The sequence below is a fragment of the Melospiza melodia genome, chromosome 1 (genome assembly GCF_035770615.1).
Source record: "Melospiza melodia melodia isolate bMelMel2 chromosome 1, bMelMel2.pri, whole genome shotgun sequence".
NCBI lineage: Eukaryota > Metazoa > Chordata > Aves > Passeriformes > Passerellidae > Melospiza > Melospiza melodia.
Window position 1 is genome coordinate 97,515,090 of NC_086194.1, and position 13,304 is coordinate 97,528,393.

Genomic DNA, 13,304 nt, shown 5'->3' on the forward strand with positions numbered 1-13,304 from the left:
TATTTCTTGTGGGAAGTAAAGTGCAGAGTAAGATAAGGTGTGCTTGTAGCATACTGCAGATATTTAATGCTATCAGTTAATTCTGACCAATATTCTATCTGTTCCATGTGAATCTGCTGAATAGATACTGTATCTTCACCTCTTGTATCTGAATTTATGATGTTTCCATACAAATTCTTAAAAAAGAGACCCCAAAAAACCACAAACCTCCAAGCAAACAAAGAAATAAACAAAATCCCCGAACAAACAAAGAACAAAACCCACATAGTCTCCCACAAGGCACACAAGGTAAAACACAGATAGTGTAGGGACATAGTTCAAGCTGACAGGGGTTAGGAACACAGTCTGTGAAGCCAAATTCTCCTGATTCTTAGCTACGTTAAATTTCCTCAATTGCCATAAACAATTCCAGTTACTGAACACACTGCTTGATTTTTCAGAACACAAAGCCTGAGGCTTGGCATACAGGTTCATTTCTAGACTGGACCATGGGGGGACAGTGTGTGTATGTGTTTTATTTTCTTTCTTTTTAAATATGCATTCCAAAACATGTAAAATGGGTAAAAATTTTAAAGTGTTCAGAATGCTGCTGCAGTGCAATGTGCGTGTTTATATAACTATCACGAAAAACACTGAGAAAGATAGCTTTGAATCTGGGCTCTCCTAAACAATTTTTCTTTAACAGAGATAAAATAATGAAAAATACTTAGTTAAACTGCTGGCCAAACTCTTATTGTTTGTACTGCTCCTGGTAAAGACCCTGGGGAGCAGCAGCGGAATGTGTGCTATTGATTGGCTGGTTAAAGAGAGGCCTATTAGATTGAGACAGGCTGGATTGATTATACAGCAGCAGAAGGAGCTCAGATTCAGAGCTGAGTGAACGTCAGGGTGAGAGAGAGGGAGAGCAAGCGAGAGAAAGCGTGCAATAGAGGGAGACCGTACCCACTGTAGCATCAGTGTGTGACAGCTGGTGCCTGATAACACTGATATTGAGCTCCTTCAGTGGAGAACTTGCTGAGCTACCCTTTTTTCATTTGCAAGAGGATGCCAGCTCTAAGCCAGTGCAACTGATGACAGACTGGATCTTGGAATAGTTCGTTTCACTTACAATTACATCTCTCATGTTCGGCTTCTCTGAAGAAAGGCTTATTACGGAAGACAAAAATTCATTCTCTCCCCTTACCTCACATATTATTGATGATATACAGAGTTTGATCTTCCAGGTAAGGAAATTATCATTTGCTTTTCTGAGCAGATAAGAAAGGAATTTTTCTTTTTGTACCTTGCATGTTAAATACAAGCTTTGGCATTTATTCTCAGAATGCATTTTTGCGCTTGTATTTCTTTCACTCGCAGACCATATGTAACAATTGTTATGTACCCCTAAAGACAATTCACAGGACATGGTTTGTGCATTGCATTTGTCATGCTTAACCCTTAAGGTGAATGGAATGAAACAGAAAAGATAATTTCTAACTATTTGGAGGATGTTTTAATGTAACTTGTCCCATACATGCTAAACAGTCTGGAGTAATAATGGCACACAGGCTCTCCCATATTTTTGATCATTTAGTGTGCAAATTGTGATGCCAGGTAGAGAGAGTATTTACCTGAAGGATTTCTCAGTGCTTGTCAGCAGTTTGAAATACTATCTGTCTTTCCACTGCAAACATGTTACTGCTGAGCAAATATGGTCAGCCTTAAATAATTTATCATTAGACTGCCATTTTTTAGCTATGTTGTAGTTATTGCTAGCATTCTGCCTGCAAAGCAAAGATCAAGGCTTGTGACTTGAAATATGAAACCTAGGATGTTCTGTTACACTGTGCTGTATGTTTGAAGCAGCCATCCCATGGACTGATTGCCTGTTTTGCTATGACATTGACTCTAACTGCAGAGCTCCATATAAAGTTTCTATGTATTTCCTTCAGCTGTGTTTTAAGTGGTTTTGCTGTCATAGGTGATAGGTTCTGATAGATTGCTGTGATTTTGAAGGTGACAGACTATATCTGAAATAACCCAGCTTTTGGGTTTGAAGTATGTATGTCAGGAAGTTGATTGACTGGGTGTTTACGGGCCAGGGGAGCATAACACTAACACAGCTTCTTCATTAGCAGCACATTGCATCCAGCTGCGACAACGTGCACCACCTTCCTCATCAGTTTGTGCACTCTGCTCCTTGATCCATACTGCAGAGTTTCTCATATGCCACATATTGTAATTATTCCCTCTGAGTGAAGTAGAGGCATCAATCTATTAATGCAAGCATCTAGGTAAACTTTGACCCAGCCAAGTACAGTGTTCCAATGCTTTGGCCGGTTGGGAAACTGCCTATAGCAAGGTCTTGCTGCTAGGAGGTGGACCTACGTGTAATCCAATTTATCCAATGACTAAAGAATCACAACTACAGAAAAGCACTTTCTTCACTTCCTTTACCAAGAAATTTTTAATAAATTTCCATAAAACAGCGTACTCAAATAATTAAAGACTTCTCAAAAACCCAAATGAGAAGTGGAGTTGTCAAAATGATTATTTATAATTTTTAAAAGACATATAGGAATTAAGGACCTTGGGTATATAAAGATTTTTTTACAAACTAAAAATAATTTCAAGGGGGTATCTAAGTGACCACAAGGATAAAAATATGCAATGCTTAACAGAAAGTTTTGTCTGCTATAATGTATCATATGAATAAACATTGGCAAAACAAACTAAGCTGATGACCCCAAACTAAAATCTTACTTCAACTATAGCATCTGTGCTATTTTAATACCTTGTATCTTCTATATGAATAGGGTTTATGTTATTTCTTATATACATAAATGTCAGCAATTTTGATGTTTCCTTCTAAAACTCTTTCCAGGTAACCAGACCTTCTTCTGGGGGTACATTTTGCCACCATAACTTTATATTGTGGTATTTTACTCCATAAAATATTGCCAAAGATGAGCACTCCCCACACTGACTATGGAGTCAGAGTGCAGTATCTGACCACAAATAATGGAAGGAAACACTTTATATTTTAATTATCTGACTGAAAATTTTAACACTGAGGCAAAGACATGGGTATTGAAAGCTAGATTTATCAAGCACAGACAGTATTTTATAAAGAGCTAAGATAATTGAATGTCTCACTCAATTTGTATTCCTACAGAGCTTAAGGCCTGCCTCAGTATATTTCATGTGCAGTTTGACTAGCAAAAAAAGTCCTTTATGTATGCTCAAAAGCTTTCCTACAGCTCTTATAATATCTCTCTTTTCTCTCTGAAAAATCTTGTTCACTATACTGTGCTCTTTAAATGTACCTTATAATTTTCTGATTAGAAAAAAAAATCATGGTAATTCTGTGATTTCAAAGACAGCAATTTTTTTCCCTCGAGATTAATGTCTGTTACTAGTCAGGTTACATCTAAGCCATGAAACTCCAAATAACATTAAAAAGCAGGGGTTTTACAATGGTAATATTTCATTTGAGTCTTAAATTTATGTATCTAAAGCTTAAAAGAGAATCAGAAACCAAACAATTAGTTAAGCTGACATTCATGTTTTTCTACGCATAAGATATTAATTTTTTCCATTTTGTTATTCATTTCCACATTAAATATTTTAATCATTTTCTTTTGTCAGATCCAGAAAAAATACATGAGAAATACACAAATGAGAAAGAGTTAAGAGTTTGTATATTACAAACTGTGCATTTTCTTTCAGGTCTTTGATGTTGTTAATGTTAATCTGGACTTTTTGCAACGCTTTAAACTGATTCAGTTATGTCGCCTTTTTCTCAAAAGATTAGTTTGACCTTTTGAAAATTAATGCTGTATTCCTTTCCAGCTTGAAGTCACAGAAGGCAAAATTTGTTTTTATTTTCCTAGCTAACTTAAAGCCATTAGGGGGCTCTTTCCTCCTATGCTATCACACAGCAAGCTGCAACACAAAGATACAGCTAGCTCCTAGATTTTTTTACCAAAAGAAATTATTCTTGAATTACTTTATTTTGGATGTGGATTATTTTAATAATACAGAGCAGCTAAGAATCTCTCTATTTTTTTGTTCAGTTGTTGGAGAGGGTTCTGTTTCTTTTGGGTATTTTTATTGCACATAATTGAAAACTTTTACTGTCAATTAATGGTTATGTGTAGAAGCTACTTTATGTCCCATAAAGGAGAAGCAGGAAACACATTCAGCAAAAATTTTGAAGTAATCCCTAGGATTACTAATATGAATATGAAGCATCACTTATGTCCAAGAAGCTAAAGTCTATTTATCTGAATAACTGTGAATAATGGTGCAACTAGCTTTAAAAAAAACAATAAATTCCATTGCATACTGTTATATTGGACTGAAAAGAACCTAGAGTACCTAGAAGTGACATACTCTTCCCTTACACAGCTTGCTTTGTGATCAGGGTTTTTAGATCACTCTTTATTTTACAAAATGAGAAAGTTTCAATTCTGGAAACATTTACTCATATAAGCAGCTATACTGAGGTTACCGTGGGCCAAATTCAACACCTTTGTTCTGCCTATTACCCTTTAGTTTCTGTAAATTCATTGCACCTCTGGACCTGAAACCATTTGTGAAGTTTTTTACTATTTCTTGTGGGTTGTAAACTTTGTACAATTACTGTGATACTTGGGATTCTTCAGAAAGAACTCTAGAATAATCTACTGCAGGCTAAGGAAAAGAATTTAATTTGTTCTAAAGCACAGCAAGGTATTTGTAAACACTGTCATGTCATGCTGAAGTGAGGCCAGGAGAAACATGAATGTCAAAAGACAAGCAAAATAATTGTGCCCCTGTTCCAGTTTTGAAGAATTTTTTTTATTCCTGCCATCCTTGAATGAAAAAAAAATCCCACATTGGTAAATTATTTTACCCACACTAAACCAACTTACTACTTTAAATTGTATGGCTTGGGGAGATTCCAATACTACCAACTCCATTCAAGAAAAAAATAAAAGAAAATAAAAAGGACTGACACACTTTGTGATGTTTGACATTCACCATGAAGAAGTATAATCCAGTCAAGTTGAAATGAAAAAGAAAAGTTAAAAAAAATATGTTATTTCTGGGTTTTACTGCACATCTGAATAATCTCTCATTTTGCATCCTCTTATAGCAACTGTCTTGTGACGTATCAATAAAGAACTTTGTTCTACTAAACAGCATCTAGAAATTCCAACCAGAACCTCAAGATACTTTGTTTATTGCTGTACATAGACAGTTCATCCAATATAATGAAATTGCTAACAATATGGAATAAATCAAGTATTATTTCTTAGGTAGATAATTGATGCTTCAAACTCTAAGATGATCTCCAATAGATATATTATTAGCACATTGCAAATTCAGCATCATACAAATTATCTTTCTGTTTGTAGAAGAGGGCTTATTCATTACTAAAAGGTGGCTACAGTTAACTATGATTTGCTTGCATTTCAAGAAATTAATTATGTACACATGAACAGTCATCAAAGCTGAGATGGCATTATTATTAGTAGTAATTCCTCAGGCACAGCATTGCCAGTCAGTCAAAGGAGGTGATCGTTCCACTCTATTCATCACTGGGATGATCTTACCTGGAGCCTTGTGTGCATATTTGGGTACCATAATATAAAAAAGGTATAAAGCCATCAGGGAGCATCCAAAGGAGGTCCATAAAGATGGTGAAAGGTGGATGGGTGAGGAGGGCACACAAAGAGGGGCTGAGGTCACTTGGTCTGTTCAGCCCGGAGAGGAGGGGACTGAGGGGCGACCTCACTGCAGATACAACTTCCTTGTGAGGGGGAGAGGCAGACTCTGAACTCTTCTATGTGGTCACCAGTGACAGGACCTGAGGGAATGACATGAAGTCTTCTCAGGGGAGGTTTAGGTTGGATATTAGGAAAACTTTTTTGACCTAGAGGGTGGTTAGGGACCAGAACAGGCTCCCCAGGGAAGTGGTCACGGCACCAAGCCTTACAGAGATCAAGAAGCATTTGGGCAATGCTCTCAGACACATGGGGTGATCCTGAGGTTGTCTTGTGCAGAGCCAGGAGTTAACTTTGATGATTCTTTTGGTTCTCTTCCAACTCAAGATATTCTATGATCATGTGACTTTTTTTAAGGCTCAAATGAGACCAAACAAATTGCTGGAGGAATGACAGGAAGCATAGCAGAAGCAAGGAGCAGAGACCACTTCTTGGCTGGAGTCAAGCACCCTAGTAGCAAGACTCTTTTCTCCTCTATAAAACACAGTTTAATTTAATTATATGTTTTGCTTCCTTGAAATCAATGAAATTTTATGTAAAAGATAAAAAATTAAACCCATGTAAGTCTGGCACAAAGTTTCTGCAGAGCTTCACTCCAGAGGTAACTCCAATTTACTGGCTGGTTAATTTATCCCTTATATAAACACACTAAGCAAAGCACTTTGAAAGACTTTTGAATGAAAACTGTTATATAAATGTAAAGTATTACCATGGCAAACAGAAGTCACTCAAAGTTGACAGAAGTCACTTCAGCTAATGAAAACTGCAAGAGTCTGGTGTGCTTTATTAAGCATGAACAAATAATTAATCTCTGACGAATGTTTAAATACAGAAACAACAGTTCTTCAGACATGTAGTCAAATAAGAAATACTTAGGTGTTTTTCCTATTTTATGTTTTGTATAATATATGAAGGCAACAATTCAAATTACTAGATTTTAGAAGTAGAGAAGTTTGCAAAAACAATTATTACATGTACTGTCAAAATATTTTAAAGAGACGCAGTAACACTGTAATTTAAAATACACTTCATAATACAATGAAAAGCAGAATCTTTTGTTTGTTTTTAATTTTTTTTTACTGGAAAAAAAAATGACAAAGCAAATTAAATTGCACTGAAACAGCACCTGCACTTCCTCAAATTTATATACAATCCTATACACATATATTTATTTATATATAGATGATGGCATCCCTGCCCATGGCAGGGGTGCTGGAACTAGATGATCTTTAGGGTCACTTCCAACCTAAGCCATTCAGTTAAATGAGTCTATTTTATGTGTGCATACATGTGTGCATGTACCTGTATTTAATCTTATCTTTTACTGTCTGTATTCCACACAGAAGTATGTAGTTTATATAAGTATATACAGAAGTATTTGTTTTCCCTGTTGGAGAAAATTTGTAATTTTTAGGAATACAGACATGTAAAACCCAAACATATTCCTTTGGTACCATAAAAGAAAACAGTTTGTTGGTTGGGAAGTCACTTGAAGGCACAAGTTATAAGACAGGTGTCACCAAGAAATGCAGATCATCAGATACCAGGATCTTAAAAAAATACTATTTTCCCTGATATTGAAAACACTTTGTTCACATAATCTGCCTGAATGCTGTGATGTACTAACAGCTTTGAATGGCTTTGCTGAGCAGCATGCAACAAACTACCATTAAAACACGTTACAGTTTTGAGAAAAACTCTAAATTTTTTGGTTTGTTTGAATTTCAAAATATTTTGAAGTGAACAAAAAGTGTTGTTGCTTTGCAAAAAATGGATTACGTTTGGCTCTGGAAAAAGACATGGATAAATCCTGGTCTGATCAGTGACTGTTAACACTGGTCTGTGGAGTATCAAGTGAGTGAACAAAGTTCTGCAGAGCAGCTGATAGAGAGAAGTAATTCATTGTCCTCTGGTGGATCTGTAACACTGACAATTAATATGCTTACAGCACTTTACAACAGTGACAAACCTATGGTAACACCTTTAGTATTTATACACCTTTTTCACCCTCAGAACATTTTGTGACTGATTTAGGTATACAACTGAAAGTTTTGCCCCTTCCCTCCAATTATCAAATATTAAACATAAAAACAAACCAAACCAATCAACCAAACAAACTAAAGAACAAAAACAAAACAAAAAAAACCAAACACAAACAAACAAACAAACTAACTAAACAACAACAACAAAAAAGCACCAAAAAATATCTCACACCAAACCCCTGTGAAATTCACTTTTTGGCAAGCTGTTAAGGTAAACATAATAAACTGTCAAAAATTAGTAAATGATGGTAATTTTTTTTATTAAACATAGTGAAAAAATAGTTTTGTTCTTAATACTTTGTAATGATCAGAAGGTGTAATACTATGTAATGTTGTAATATTTGTTCTTAATACTATATAATGATCTTTGTGTCCCAGAATACTTAATGATAGTAAAAATATTTTGCAGCATATGGAAATTATGTATACCAGAAAGGAAAAATATATAATATTCTTTAAATTCCGTAAATTTCAGTTCTAGAAGTCTACTTCATAGGGGTACATGGACTTCACCAACTTCTAAAAACTTCTGAAAATAAATTGTAGTGTTTTGCTCTTCCCAGCTTCTTAAGATGCATTAATGATTCCTAATTCTATGCATCACAGCTGTACTGATGTGTAAGTGCAGTTCTGAAATTAATGTGCAAACAAGAACAAGCTCATCTGGAAAATCCTTCTGCTGGTGCATTTTATTGAACTCGATTAAATAATACAAACATATCAGGGCGTTTATAAATTAACTTATGACAGGCTATAACTTTTTAATACTGTGTGTGGAATCAAAATTTGAACTTATCTTCTTAAATGAAATAATGAGTAACTTCTGAAGGGAAAACATACTTTCAAGTTCCCTGCCTTATTTGGAGACACAGGAAATTTGAAGCAGATTCAGGTGAGCTTGGATGATATTCAAGGGACTCAGTCTTGGATGTTTGTCCATTAATCTAGGCACTGTCGTACATCTGTATATATGGACAGAATGTAACTAGCAAAATTACAACAATGTCATCAGTATCTGCTCTTTATTACCTTATGCCAATAAAACAAATATCAATGCCTAGGATTACAGCTATTATGAGGTGTTTTATCACCAGCAAAGCTGGAGCAAAGTACAAAAGCTCTACAGTGTCCATCAAAAATGGAAAATTGTCCCTGAATTGCATGATTAGGAGCATGATCAAGCAGATGTGTCAGACATCTGACATTATTCTGAAGATCAGGGAACACACTTTGGTAAAAGATGTTTCTTTTGCACTCTGTATCCATATCCTGTTTGGCTGCCACAACATCTCTAAGACCTTGGGAAAAAGCTTACAGCTCTTTGGGATGGATGGGATCAGGAAGACAACATTATTGAATTGATGCAGATATACAATTACACAATAGTTCCTGTCACAATATTTGTACTGTTTAAGAAATCACACACTTTACTGGGTTTCTTTCCAGGGGACCAACTAAGTAATTATACATCCCTGCCTCCAATGTGAGGTGCAGTCTCAACCTCACTCTAGCTCATCTTTTCAATGTCTTGCCCAAGTGCAGCAAATGCTGCATGCCTGGGACATATCAAACTTCTTATTAACTTCAAAGAATGAAATGAACTTATGATACACAGAGAGGAAAACATGCATAAAACCTGTCCAACAATATTACATATCAATCTAAACCAAAATCCTGTCTGATGATTCTACAATTCTCTTAGGCATCTAGATTTCTACTTTTTTTTGTTGTTGTCCATGTATATATATATATATAAATGTATCTGAAACTCATTAACTTCTTCACCTGTTTATATAACCAATTGTTCCTGCCTAAAAGTTTTGGAGAAGCCCTACTACAAGAACTGCTGTCACTTTGTGTGGTTGATCTACACTAGAGCGTTGGAGGAGTGAATGTCAAGATTTACAGGACGTCAAGATTAACTCATCCGCAAGCTTTTATCATGCAAAACAGTTCAAATTCTTTTCATCAAGGAGAGATATCTTTCAGTACTTTGTATAAATCTTGGCATAAGAGAATGCCAATAGATATTTACTAAGAAATAAACTATATACTGTGAATCTCCATTCTGGTTTACCATCATGCATTTTCTTTGATTCTGTCATAGATTAGCATTCTCAAGAGGAACCAAAATTACTTTAGCCATCAACATTTTTCAGACAGTGATTTGTGGATCAATCTTACTATCTATGCATATATCAGGAATATCAGTTTTTCCTACATCTATAAATATTCATCATCTTCACTTCCATAAGATAGCTGAAGATGTTTTAGATTTATGCTAAAATCCAGAGAGAAATTCTGTACAGTATGTGAAAGTATTCCATGTAGAAAATGTGTATGTATCTGAGAGTAAAAAAAAAACCCTACCTGACAGTGACAGCACCAACTCTTTCAGCCTGACCTCTTCCAACCCAGCTGTGGTGGGATGCGGTGCTGGGTCCATATAGGAGGGATGTGCCGGCGCTGCACCTTTGTATTTGGAGAGGTTATGATCCCTGATACTTTTGCCATTGATTTTACACAATTTTGCTAGTGAAGAACTTGTGCTAAAAAGAATTGGCATTTTCTTGGATGGCACAGTTTCAAATGTTCCGTGCCAAAGATGCCTATTGTAAAACTAAAACTTCTTTGCAAGTCTCCTGTATCCATGACTAGAAAGCTGTGTAACAGTCCTTCCCTTCCCTTCCCTTCCCTTCCCTTCCCTTCCCTTCCCTTCCCTTCCCTTCCCTTCCCTTCCCTTCCCTTCCCTTCCCTTCCCTTCCCTTCCCTTCCCTTCCCTTCCCTTCCCTTCCCTTCCCTTCCCTTCCCTTCCCTTCCCTTCCCTTCCCTTCCCTTCCCTTCCCTTCCCTTCCCTTCCCTTCCCTTGGCAGTTCATTTATCACAGTCTGCATCACTTTTCTCCAGTTTTCCCTTCTTTTGAGAAGATTTTTTTTTCTTTTTTTTTTTTTTCCTTTCTCTTTTTGAGGAGAAATGGTGGGCCAAAGTGGGCAGGGCAGGAAACAGTATCTTTTTTTAGGAAAAGTACATAAGGTCAGCCATTGCAGTCTGTAGCTATTTGGAATTTCTAATTTTGGGAGGATAAGAATGTTGAAAGAAAATAAGAGGTTTGGTTATATTTGTTTGTGGTTTTTTGCTGTTTTTTATTTAAATTGCTTTTTTAGCTGATGAGTCTCTAGTCACTAAAGTGATAGGTACTCTACACTTAGATAAATATTTCATGTGGGCAGAATATGCTGTTCTGCCTTTTGAAAAAGCTTTATTTTATTAATGAGTTTGTTTAATTTCCACACCCTTCAATAAATTATCAACTTGGGTATAAAATTAAATATAATTAGGTCACCCTGTAGCATGCTTTTTTTGTAGATGATGTGTGAACCTCTCTGGATTGAGCTGCACTTTTGTGCTTTCTCATTATGTGTCAGCTGTGAAAATTCAACATAACCAATGTGCTCTACTCTCAGTAATGATAGCATGTACTTGGAAATACAGTACATGAAGTCTTACAAACATTAAGGTATAATCTTTTGGGAATAAAAATCCACAACTATGTTCAAAACTATAGCTAGTGGATGAACTGGGACACTATAATGTCTACCTAAAAATTAAAATTAAGTTACCTTTTAATAAAGACAGTAGTAACCAAAATTGTAACACATTTCACAAATAATGTCTTGGTAGTATTATCTTGAACCTAAATAAGATATAGAGCTCTTTTATATGACATTTTTAAAATCTCTCTTTTCATTTTAGATGCATATGTTTGCACAACTGAGTCACTACTCAAAATTTCCTTTTGAGATGTCAAACAATCATTAGATCCACCACTCTTAGTTTTATTTCAGATAAAATATGGAGTACAGTGGAAATTTCATGCATATCCTCCAAAACTTAACATGAATAATCAAAGTCATTGATTAAATTACCTAAACAAGTCCCTAATTCTCACAGACAATCTACTTCTCTTGAAATCAGATCCTAAAAATCATTTGCTTTTAGTGTTCCAAGAATCAGAATGGTTGATTCCTCTGAGCTAGAAAAACATTGCTGGCATAAAGTGGCGTAGAAATTTTGGCTAATCTACTACATGTCAGATGATATTTTGTCATAATAATTTCCATGACTTTTAATTATTATTAGTTCATAATAGTTTAAAGTATTGAAGCCAGCAGTAATTTAATTTTGTGATCTTGTACCACACTGAGGTGTTTTGACTATCTTTTTATAATCATGAGCACAGGTGCTGTACCTTGTGCCTAATACTGTGCACTACTCACACTATTAGATACAAAAGTATATATATTCTTAACAATTTTGTACACAGTTTTAACAAATAATTTTAAAAAATATCTCTCTATAAAGCTCCTTGTTTAGGAAATGGAAAGGAAGATGTAAAGAAGGCCCTAGTTTTTATTGCTGTTTGAACTTACAATTCTTTTTCAAGCAATAAATCAGTTCTTTAATACAAACCATGCACATGGAATTGTTAATCTTGACAAGGACCACAGAAATATAATGCCACCATCCCTATTATATTTTCTTACAAGTCTGCATGCTATCCTTTTGTATTAATGGACATTTCTACTCTCTTTCTCCCATTCTTTTCTCTGGAAGAAAATAGTGCTAGAGATATTATGCCTGTAGAGAATAGATGTAAATATAATTCTTCTAGATATAACTCATAAAATTCAGAAAGCCTCTATTAAAAAAAAGTTCTGTTCTAAAAAAGCCCACTCTTTAAAATGCTCTACCACAGCATAAAACTTTCAGGATGTGAAATAATATTTAATGTCTCTATGTCATCAGAGATGCAAGATTTTTGCCATACTACAAAGTAAGGCCTAAATCAACCAACAAAACACTCAAGTTCTAAATTTGAACTTTGGATTTCTCTTTTTTTATCATGCAGCATTGGTTTCTCAACATAGTGGCATTCATTAAAAATTACTTCGAGCAAAACCTAAAGACTCATTTTAAATTTCCTTTGAATATTGGTAATTTTGCCAATTATAGAATGAATGATTTGAGGATAGTTTTAGAATTACCTAGATAATAGTGCCCTTAATGTATAGAGAGGATAAAATCTTAATAAAATTCAATTAAGTTTTTTAGATGCCTTAATTTAAACTTTGCCTATTTTCCTATGCATTATCTAGAGAATTGTATTTGACATGCAAAGATATAACTTCCATTGGAATTACAGCTACAATTTATTTACAAGTAATCACACAAGTGCATATAGATATCTACAGTTATAGATATCAGTGTCCCTATAACCATGTCTCAGAAGCTTCTGTTTGAAAATTGAAAAGTCCCAAGACTTTTATCCACCAAGAAAACTGAAATGGAAGCAAACTGCATTTGGATAAAAGAGTTTTCCTGTCCAGCAGTAACATTTTGCTGCAAATGACCTCCTTACCTGCATTTAGCATGTTGTTTACTCAGACCACTGAAGCACACAGGGTGCTGTGCAGAGCCACCAGTCAATAAGGTAATTTATAATGATGATCCT

The 13,304-nt window shown here is 35.1% G+C and overlaps 1 protein-coding gene across 3 annotated transcripts in view; it reads left to right on the top strand.

Annotated features, from left to right (window-relative positions):
• The first annotated feature begins 890 nt into the window (after positions 1-890).
• Positions 891-13,304, top strand: part of CDH18 (cadherin 18) — a 495,634-nt gene continuing 483,220 nt past the window's right edge. For all 3 annotated transcript variants that reach the window (XM_063162451.1, XM_063162508.1, XM_063162461.1), the window contains exon 1: positions 891-1,223. The gene's annotated coding sequence lies outside the window, so the exon portion shown is untranslated. The remainder of the gene's footprint in view (positions 1,224-13,304) is intronic.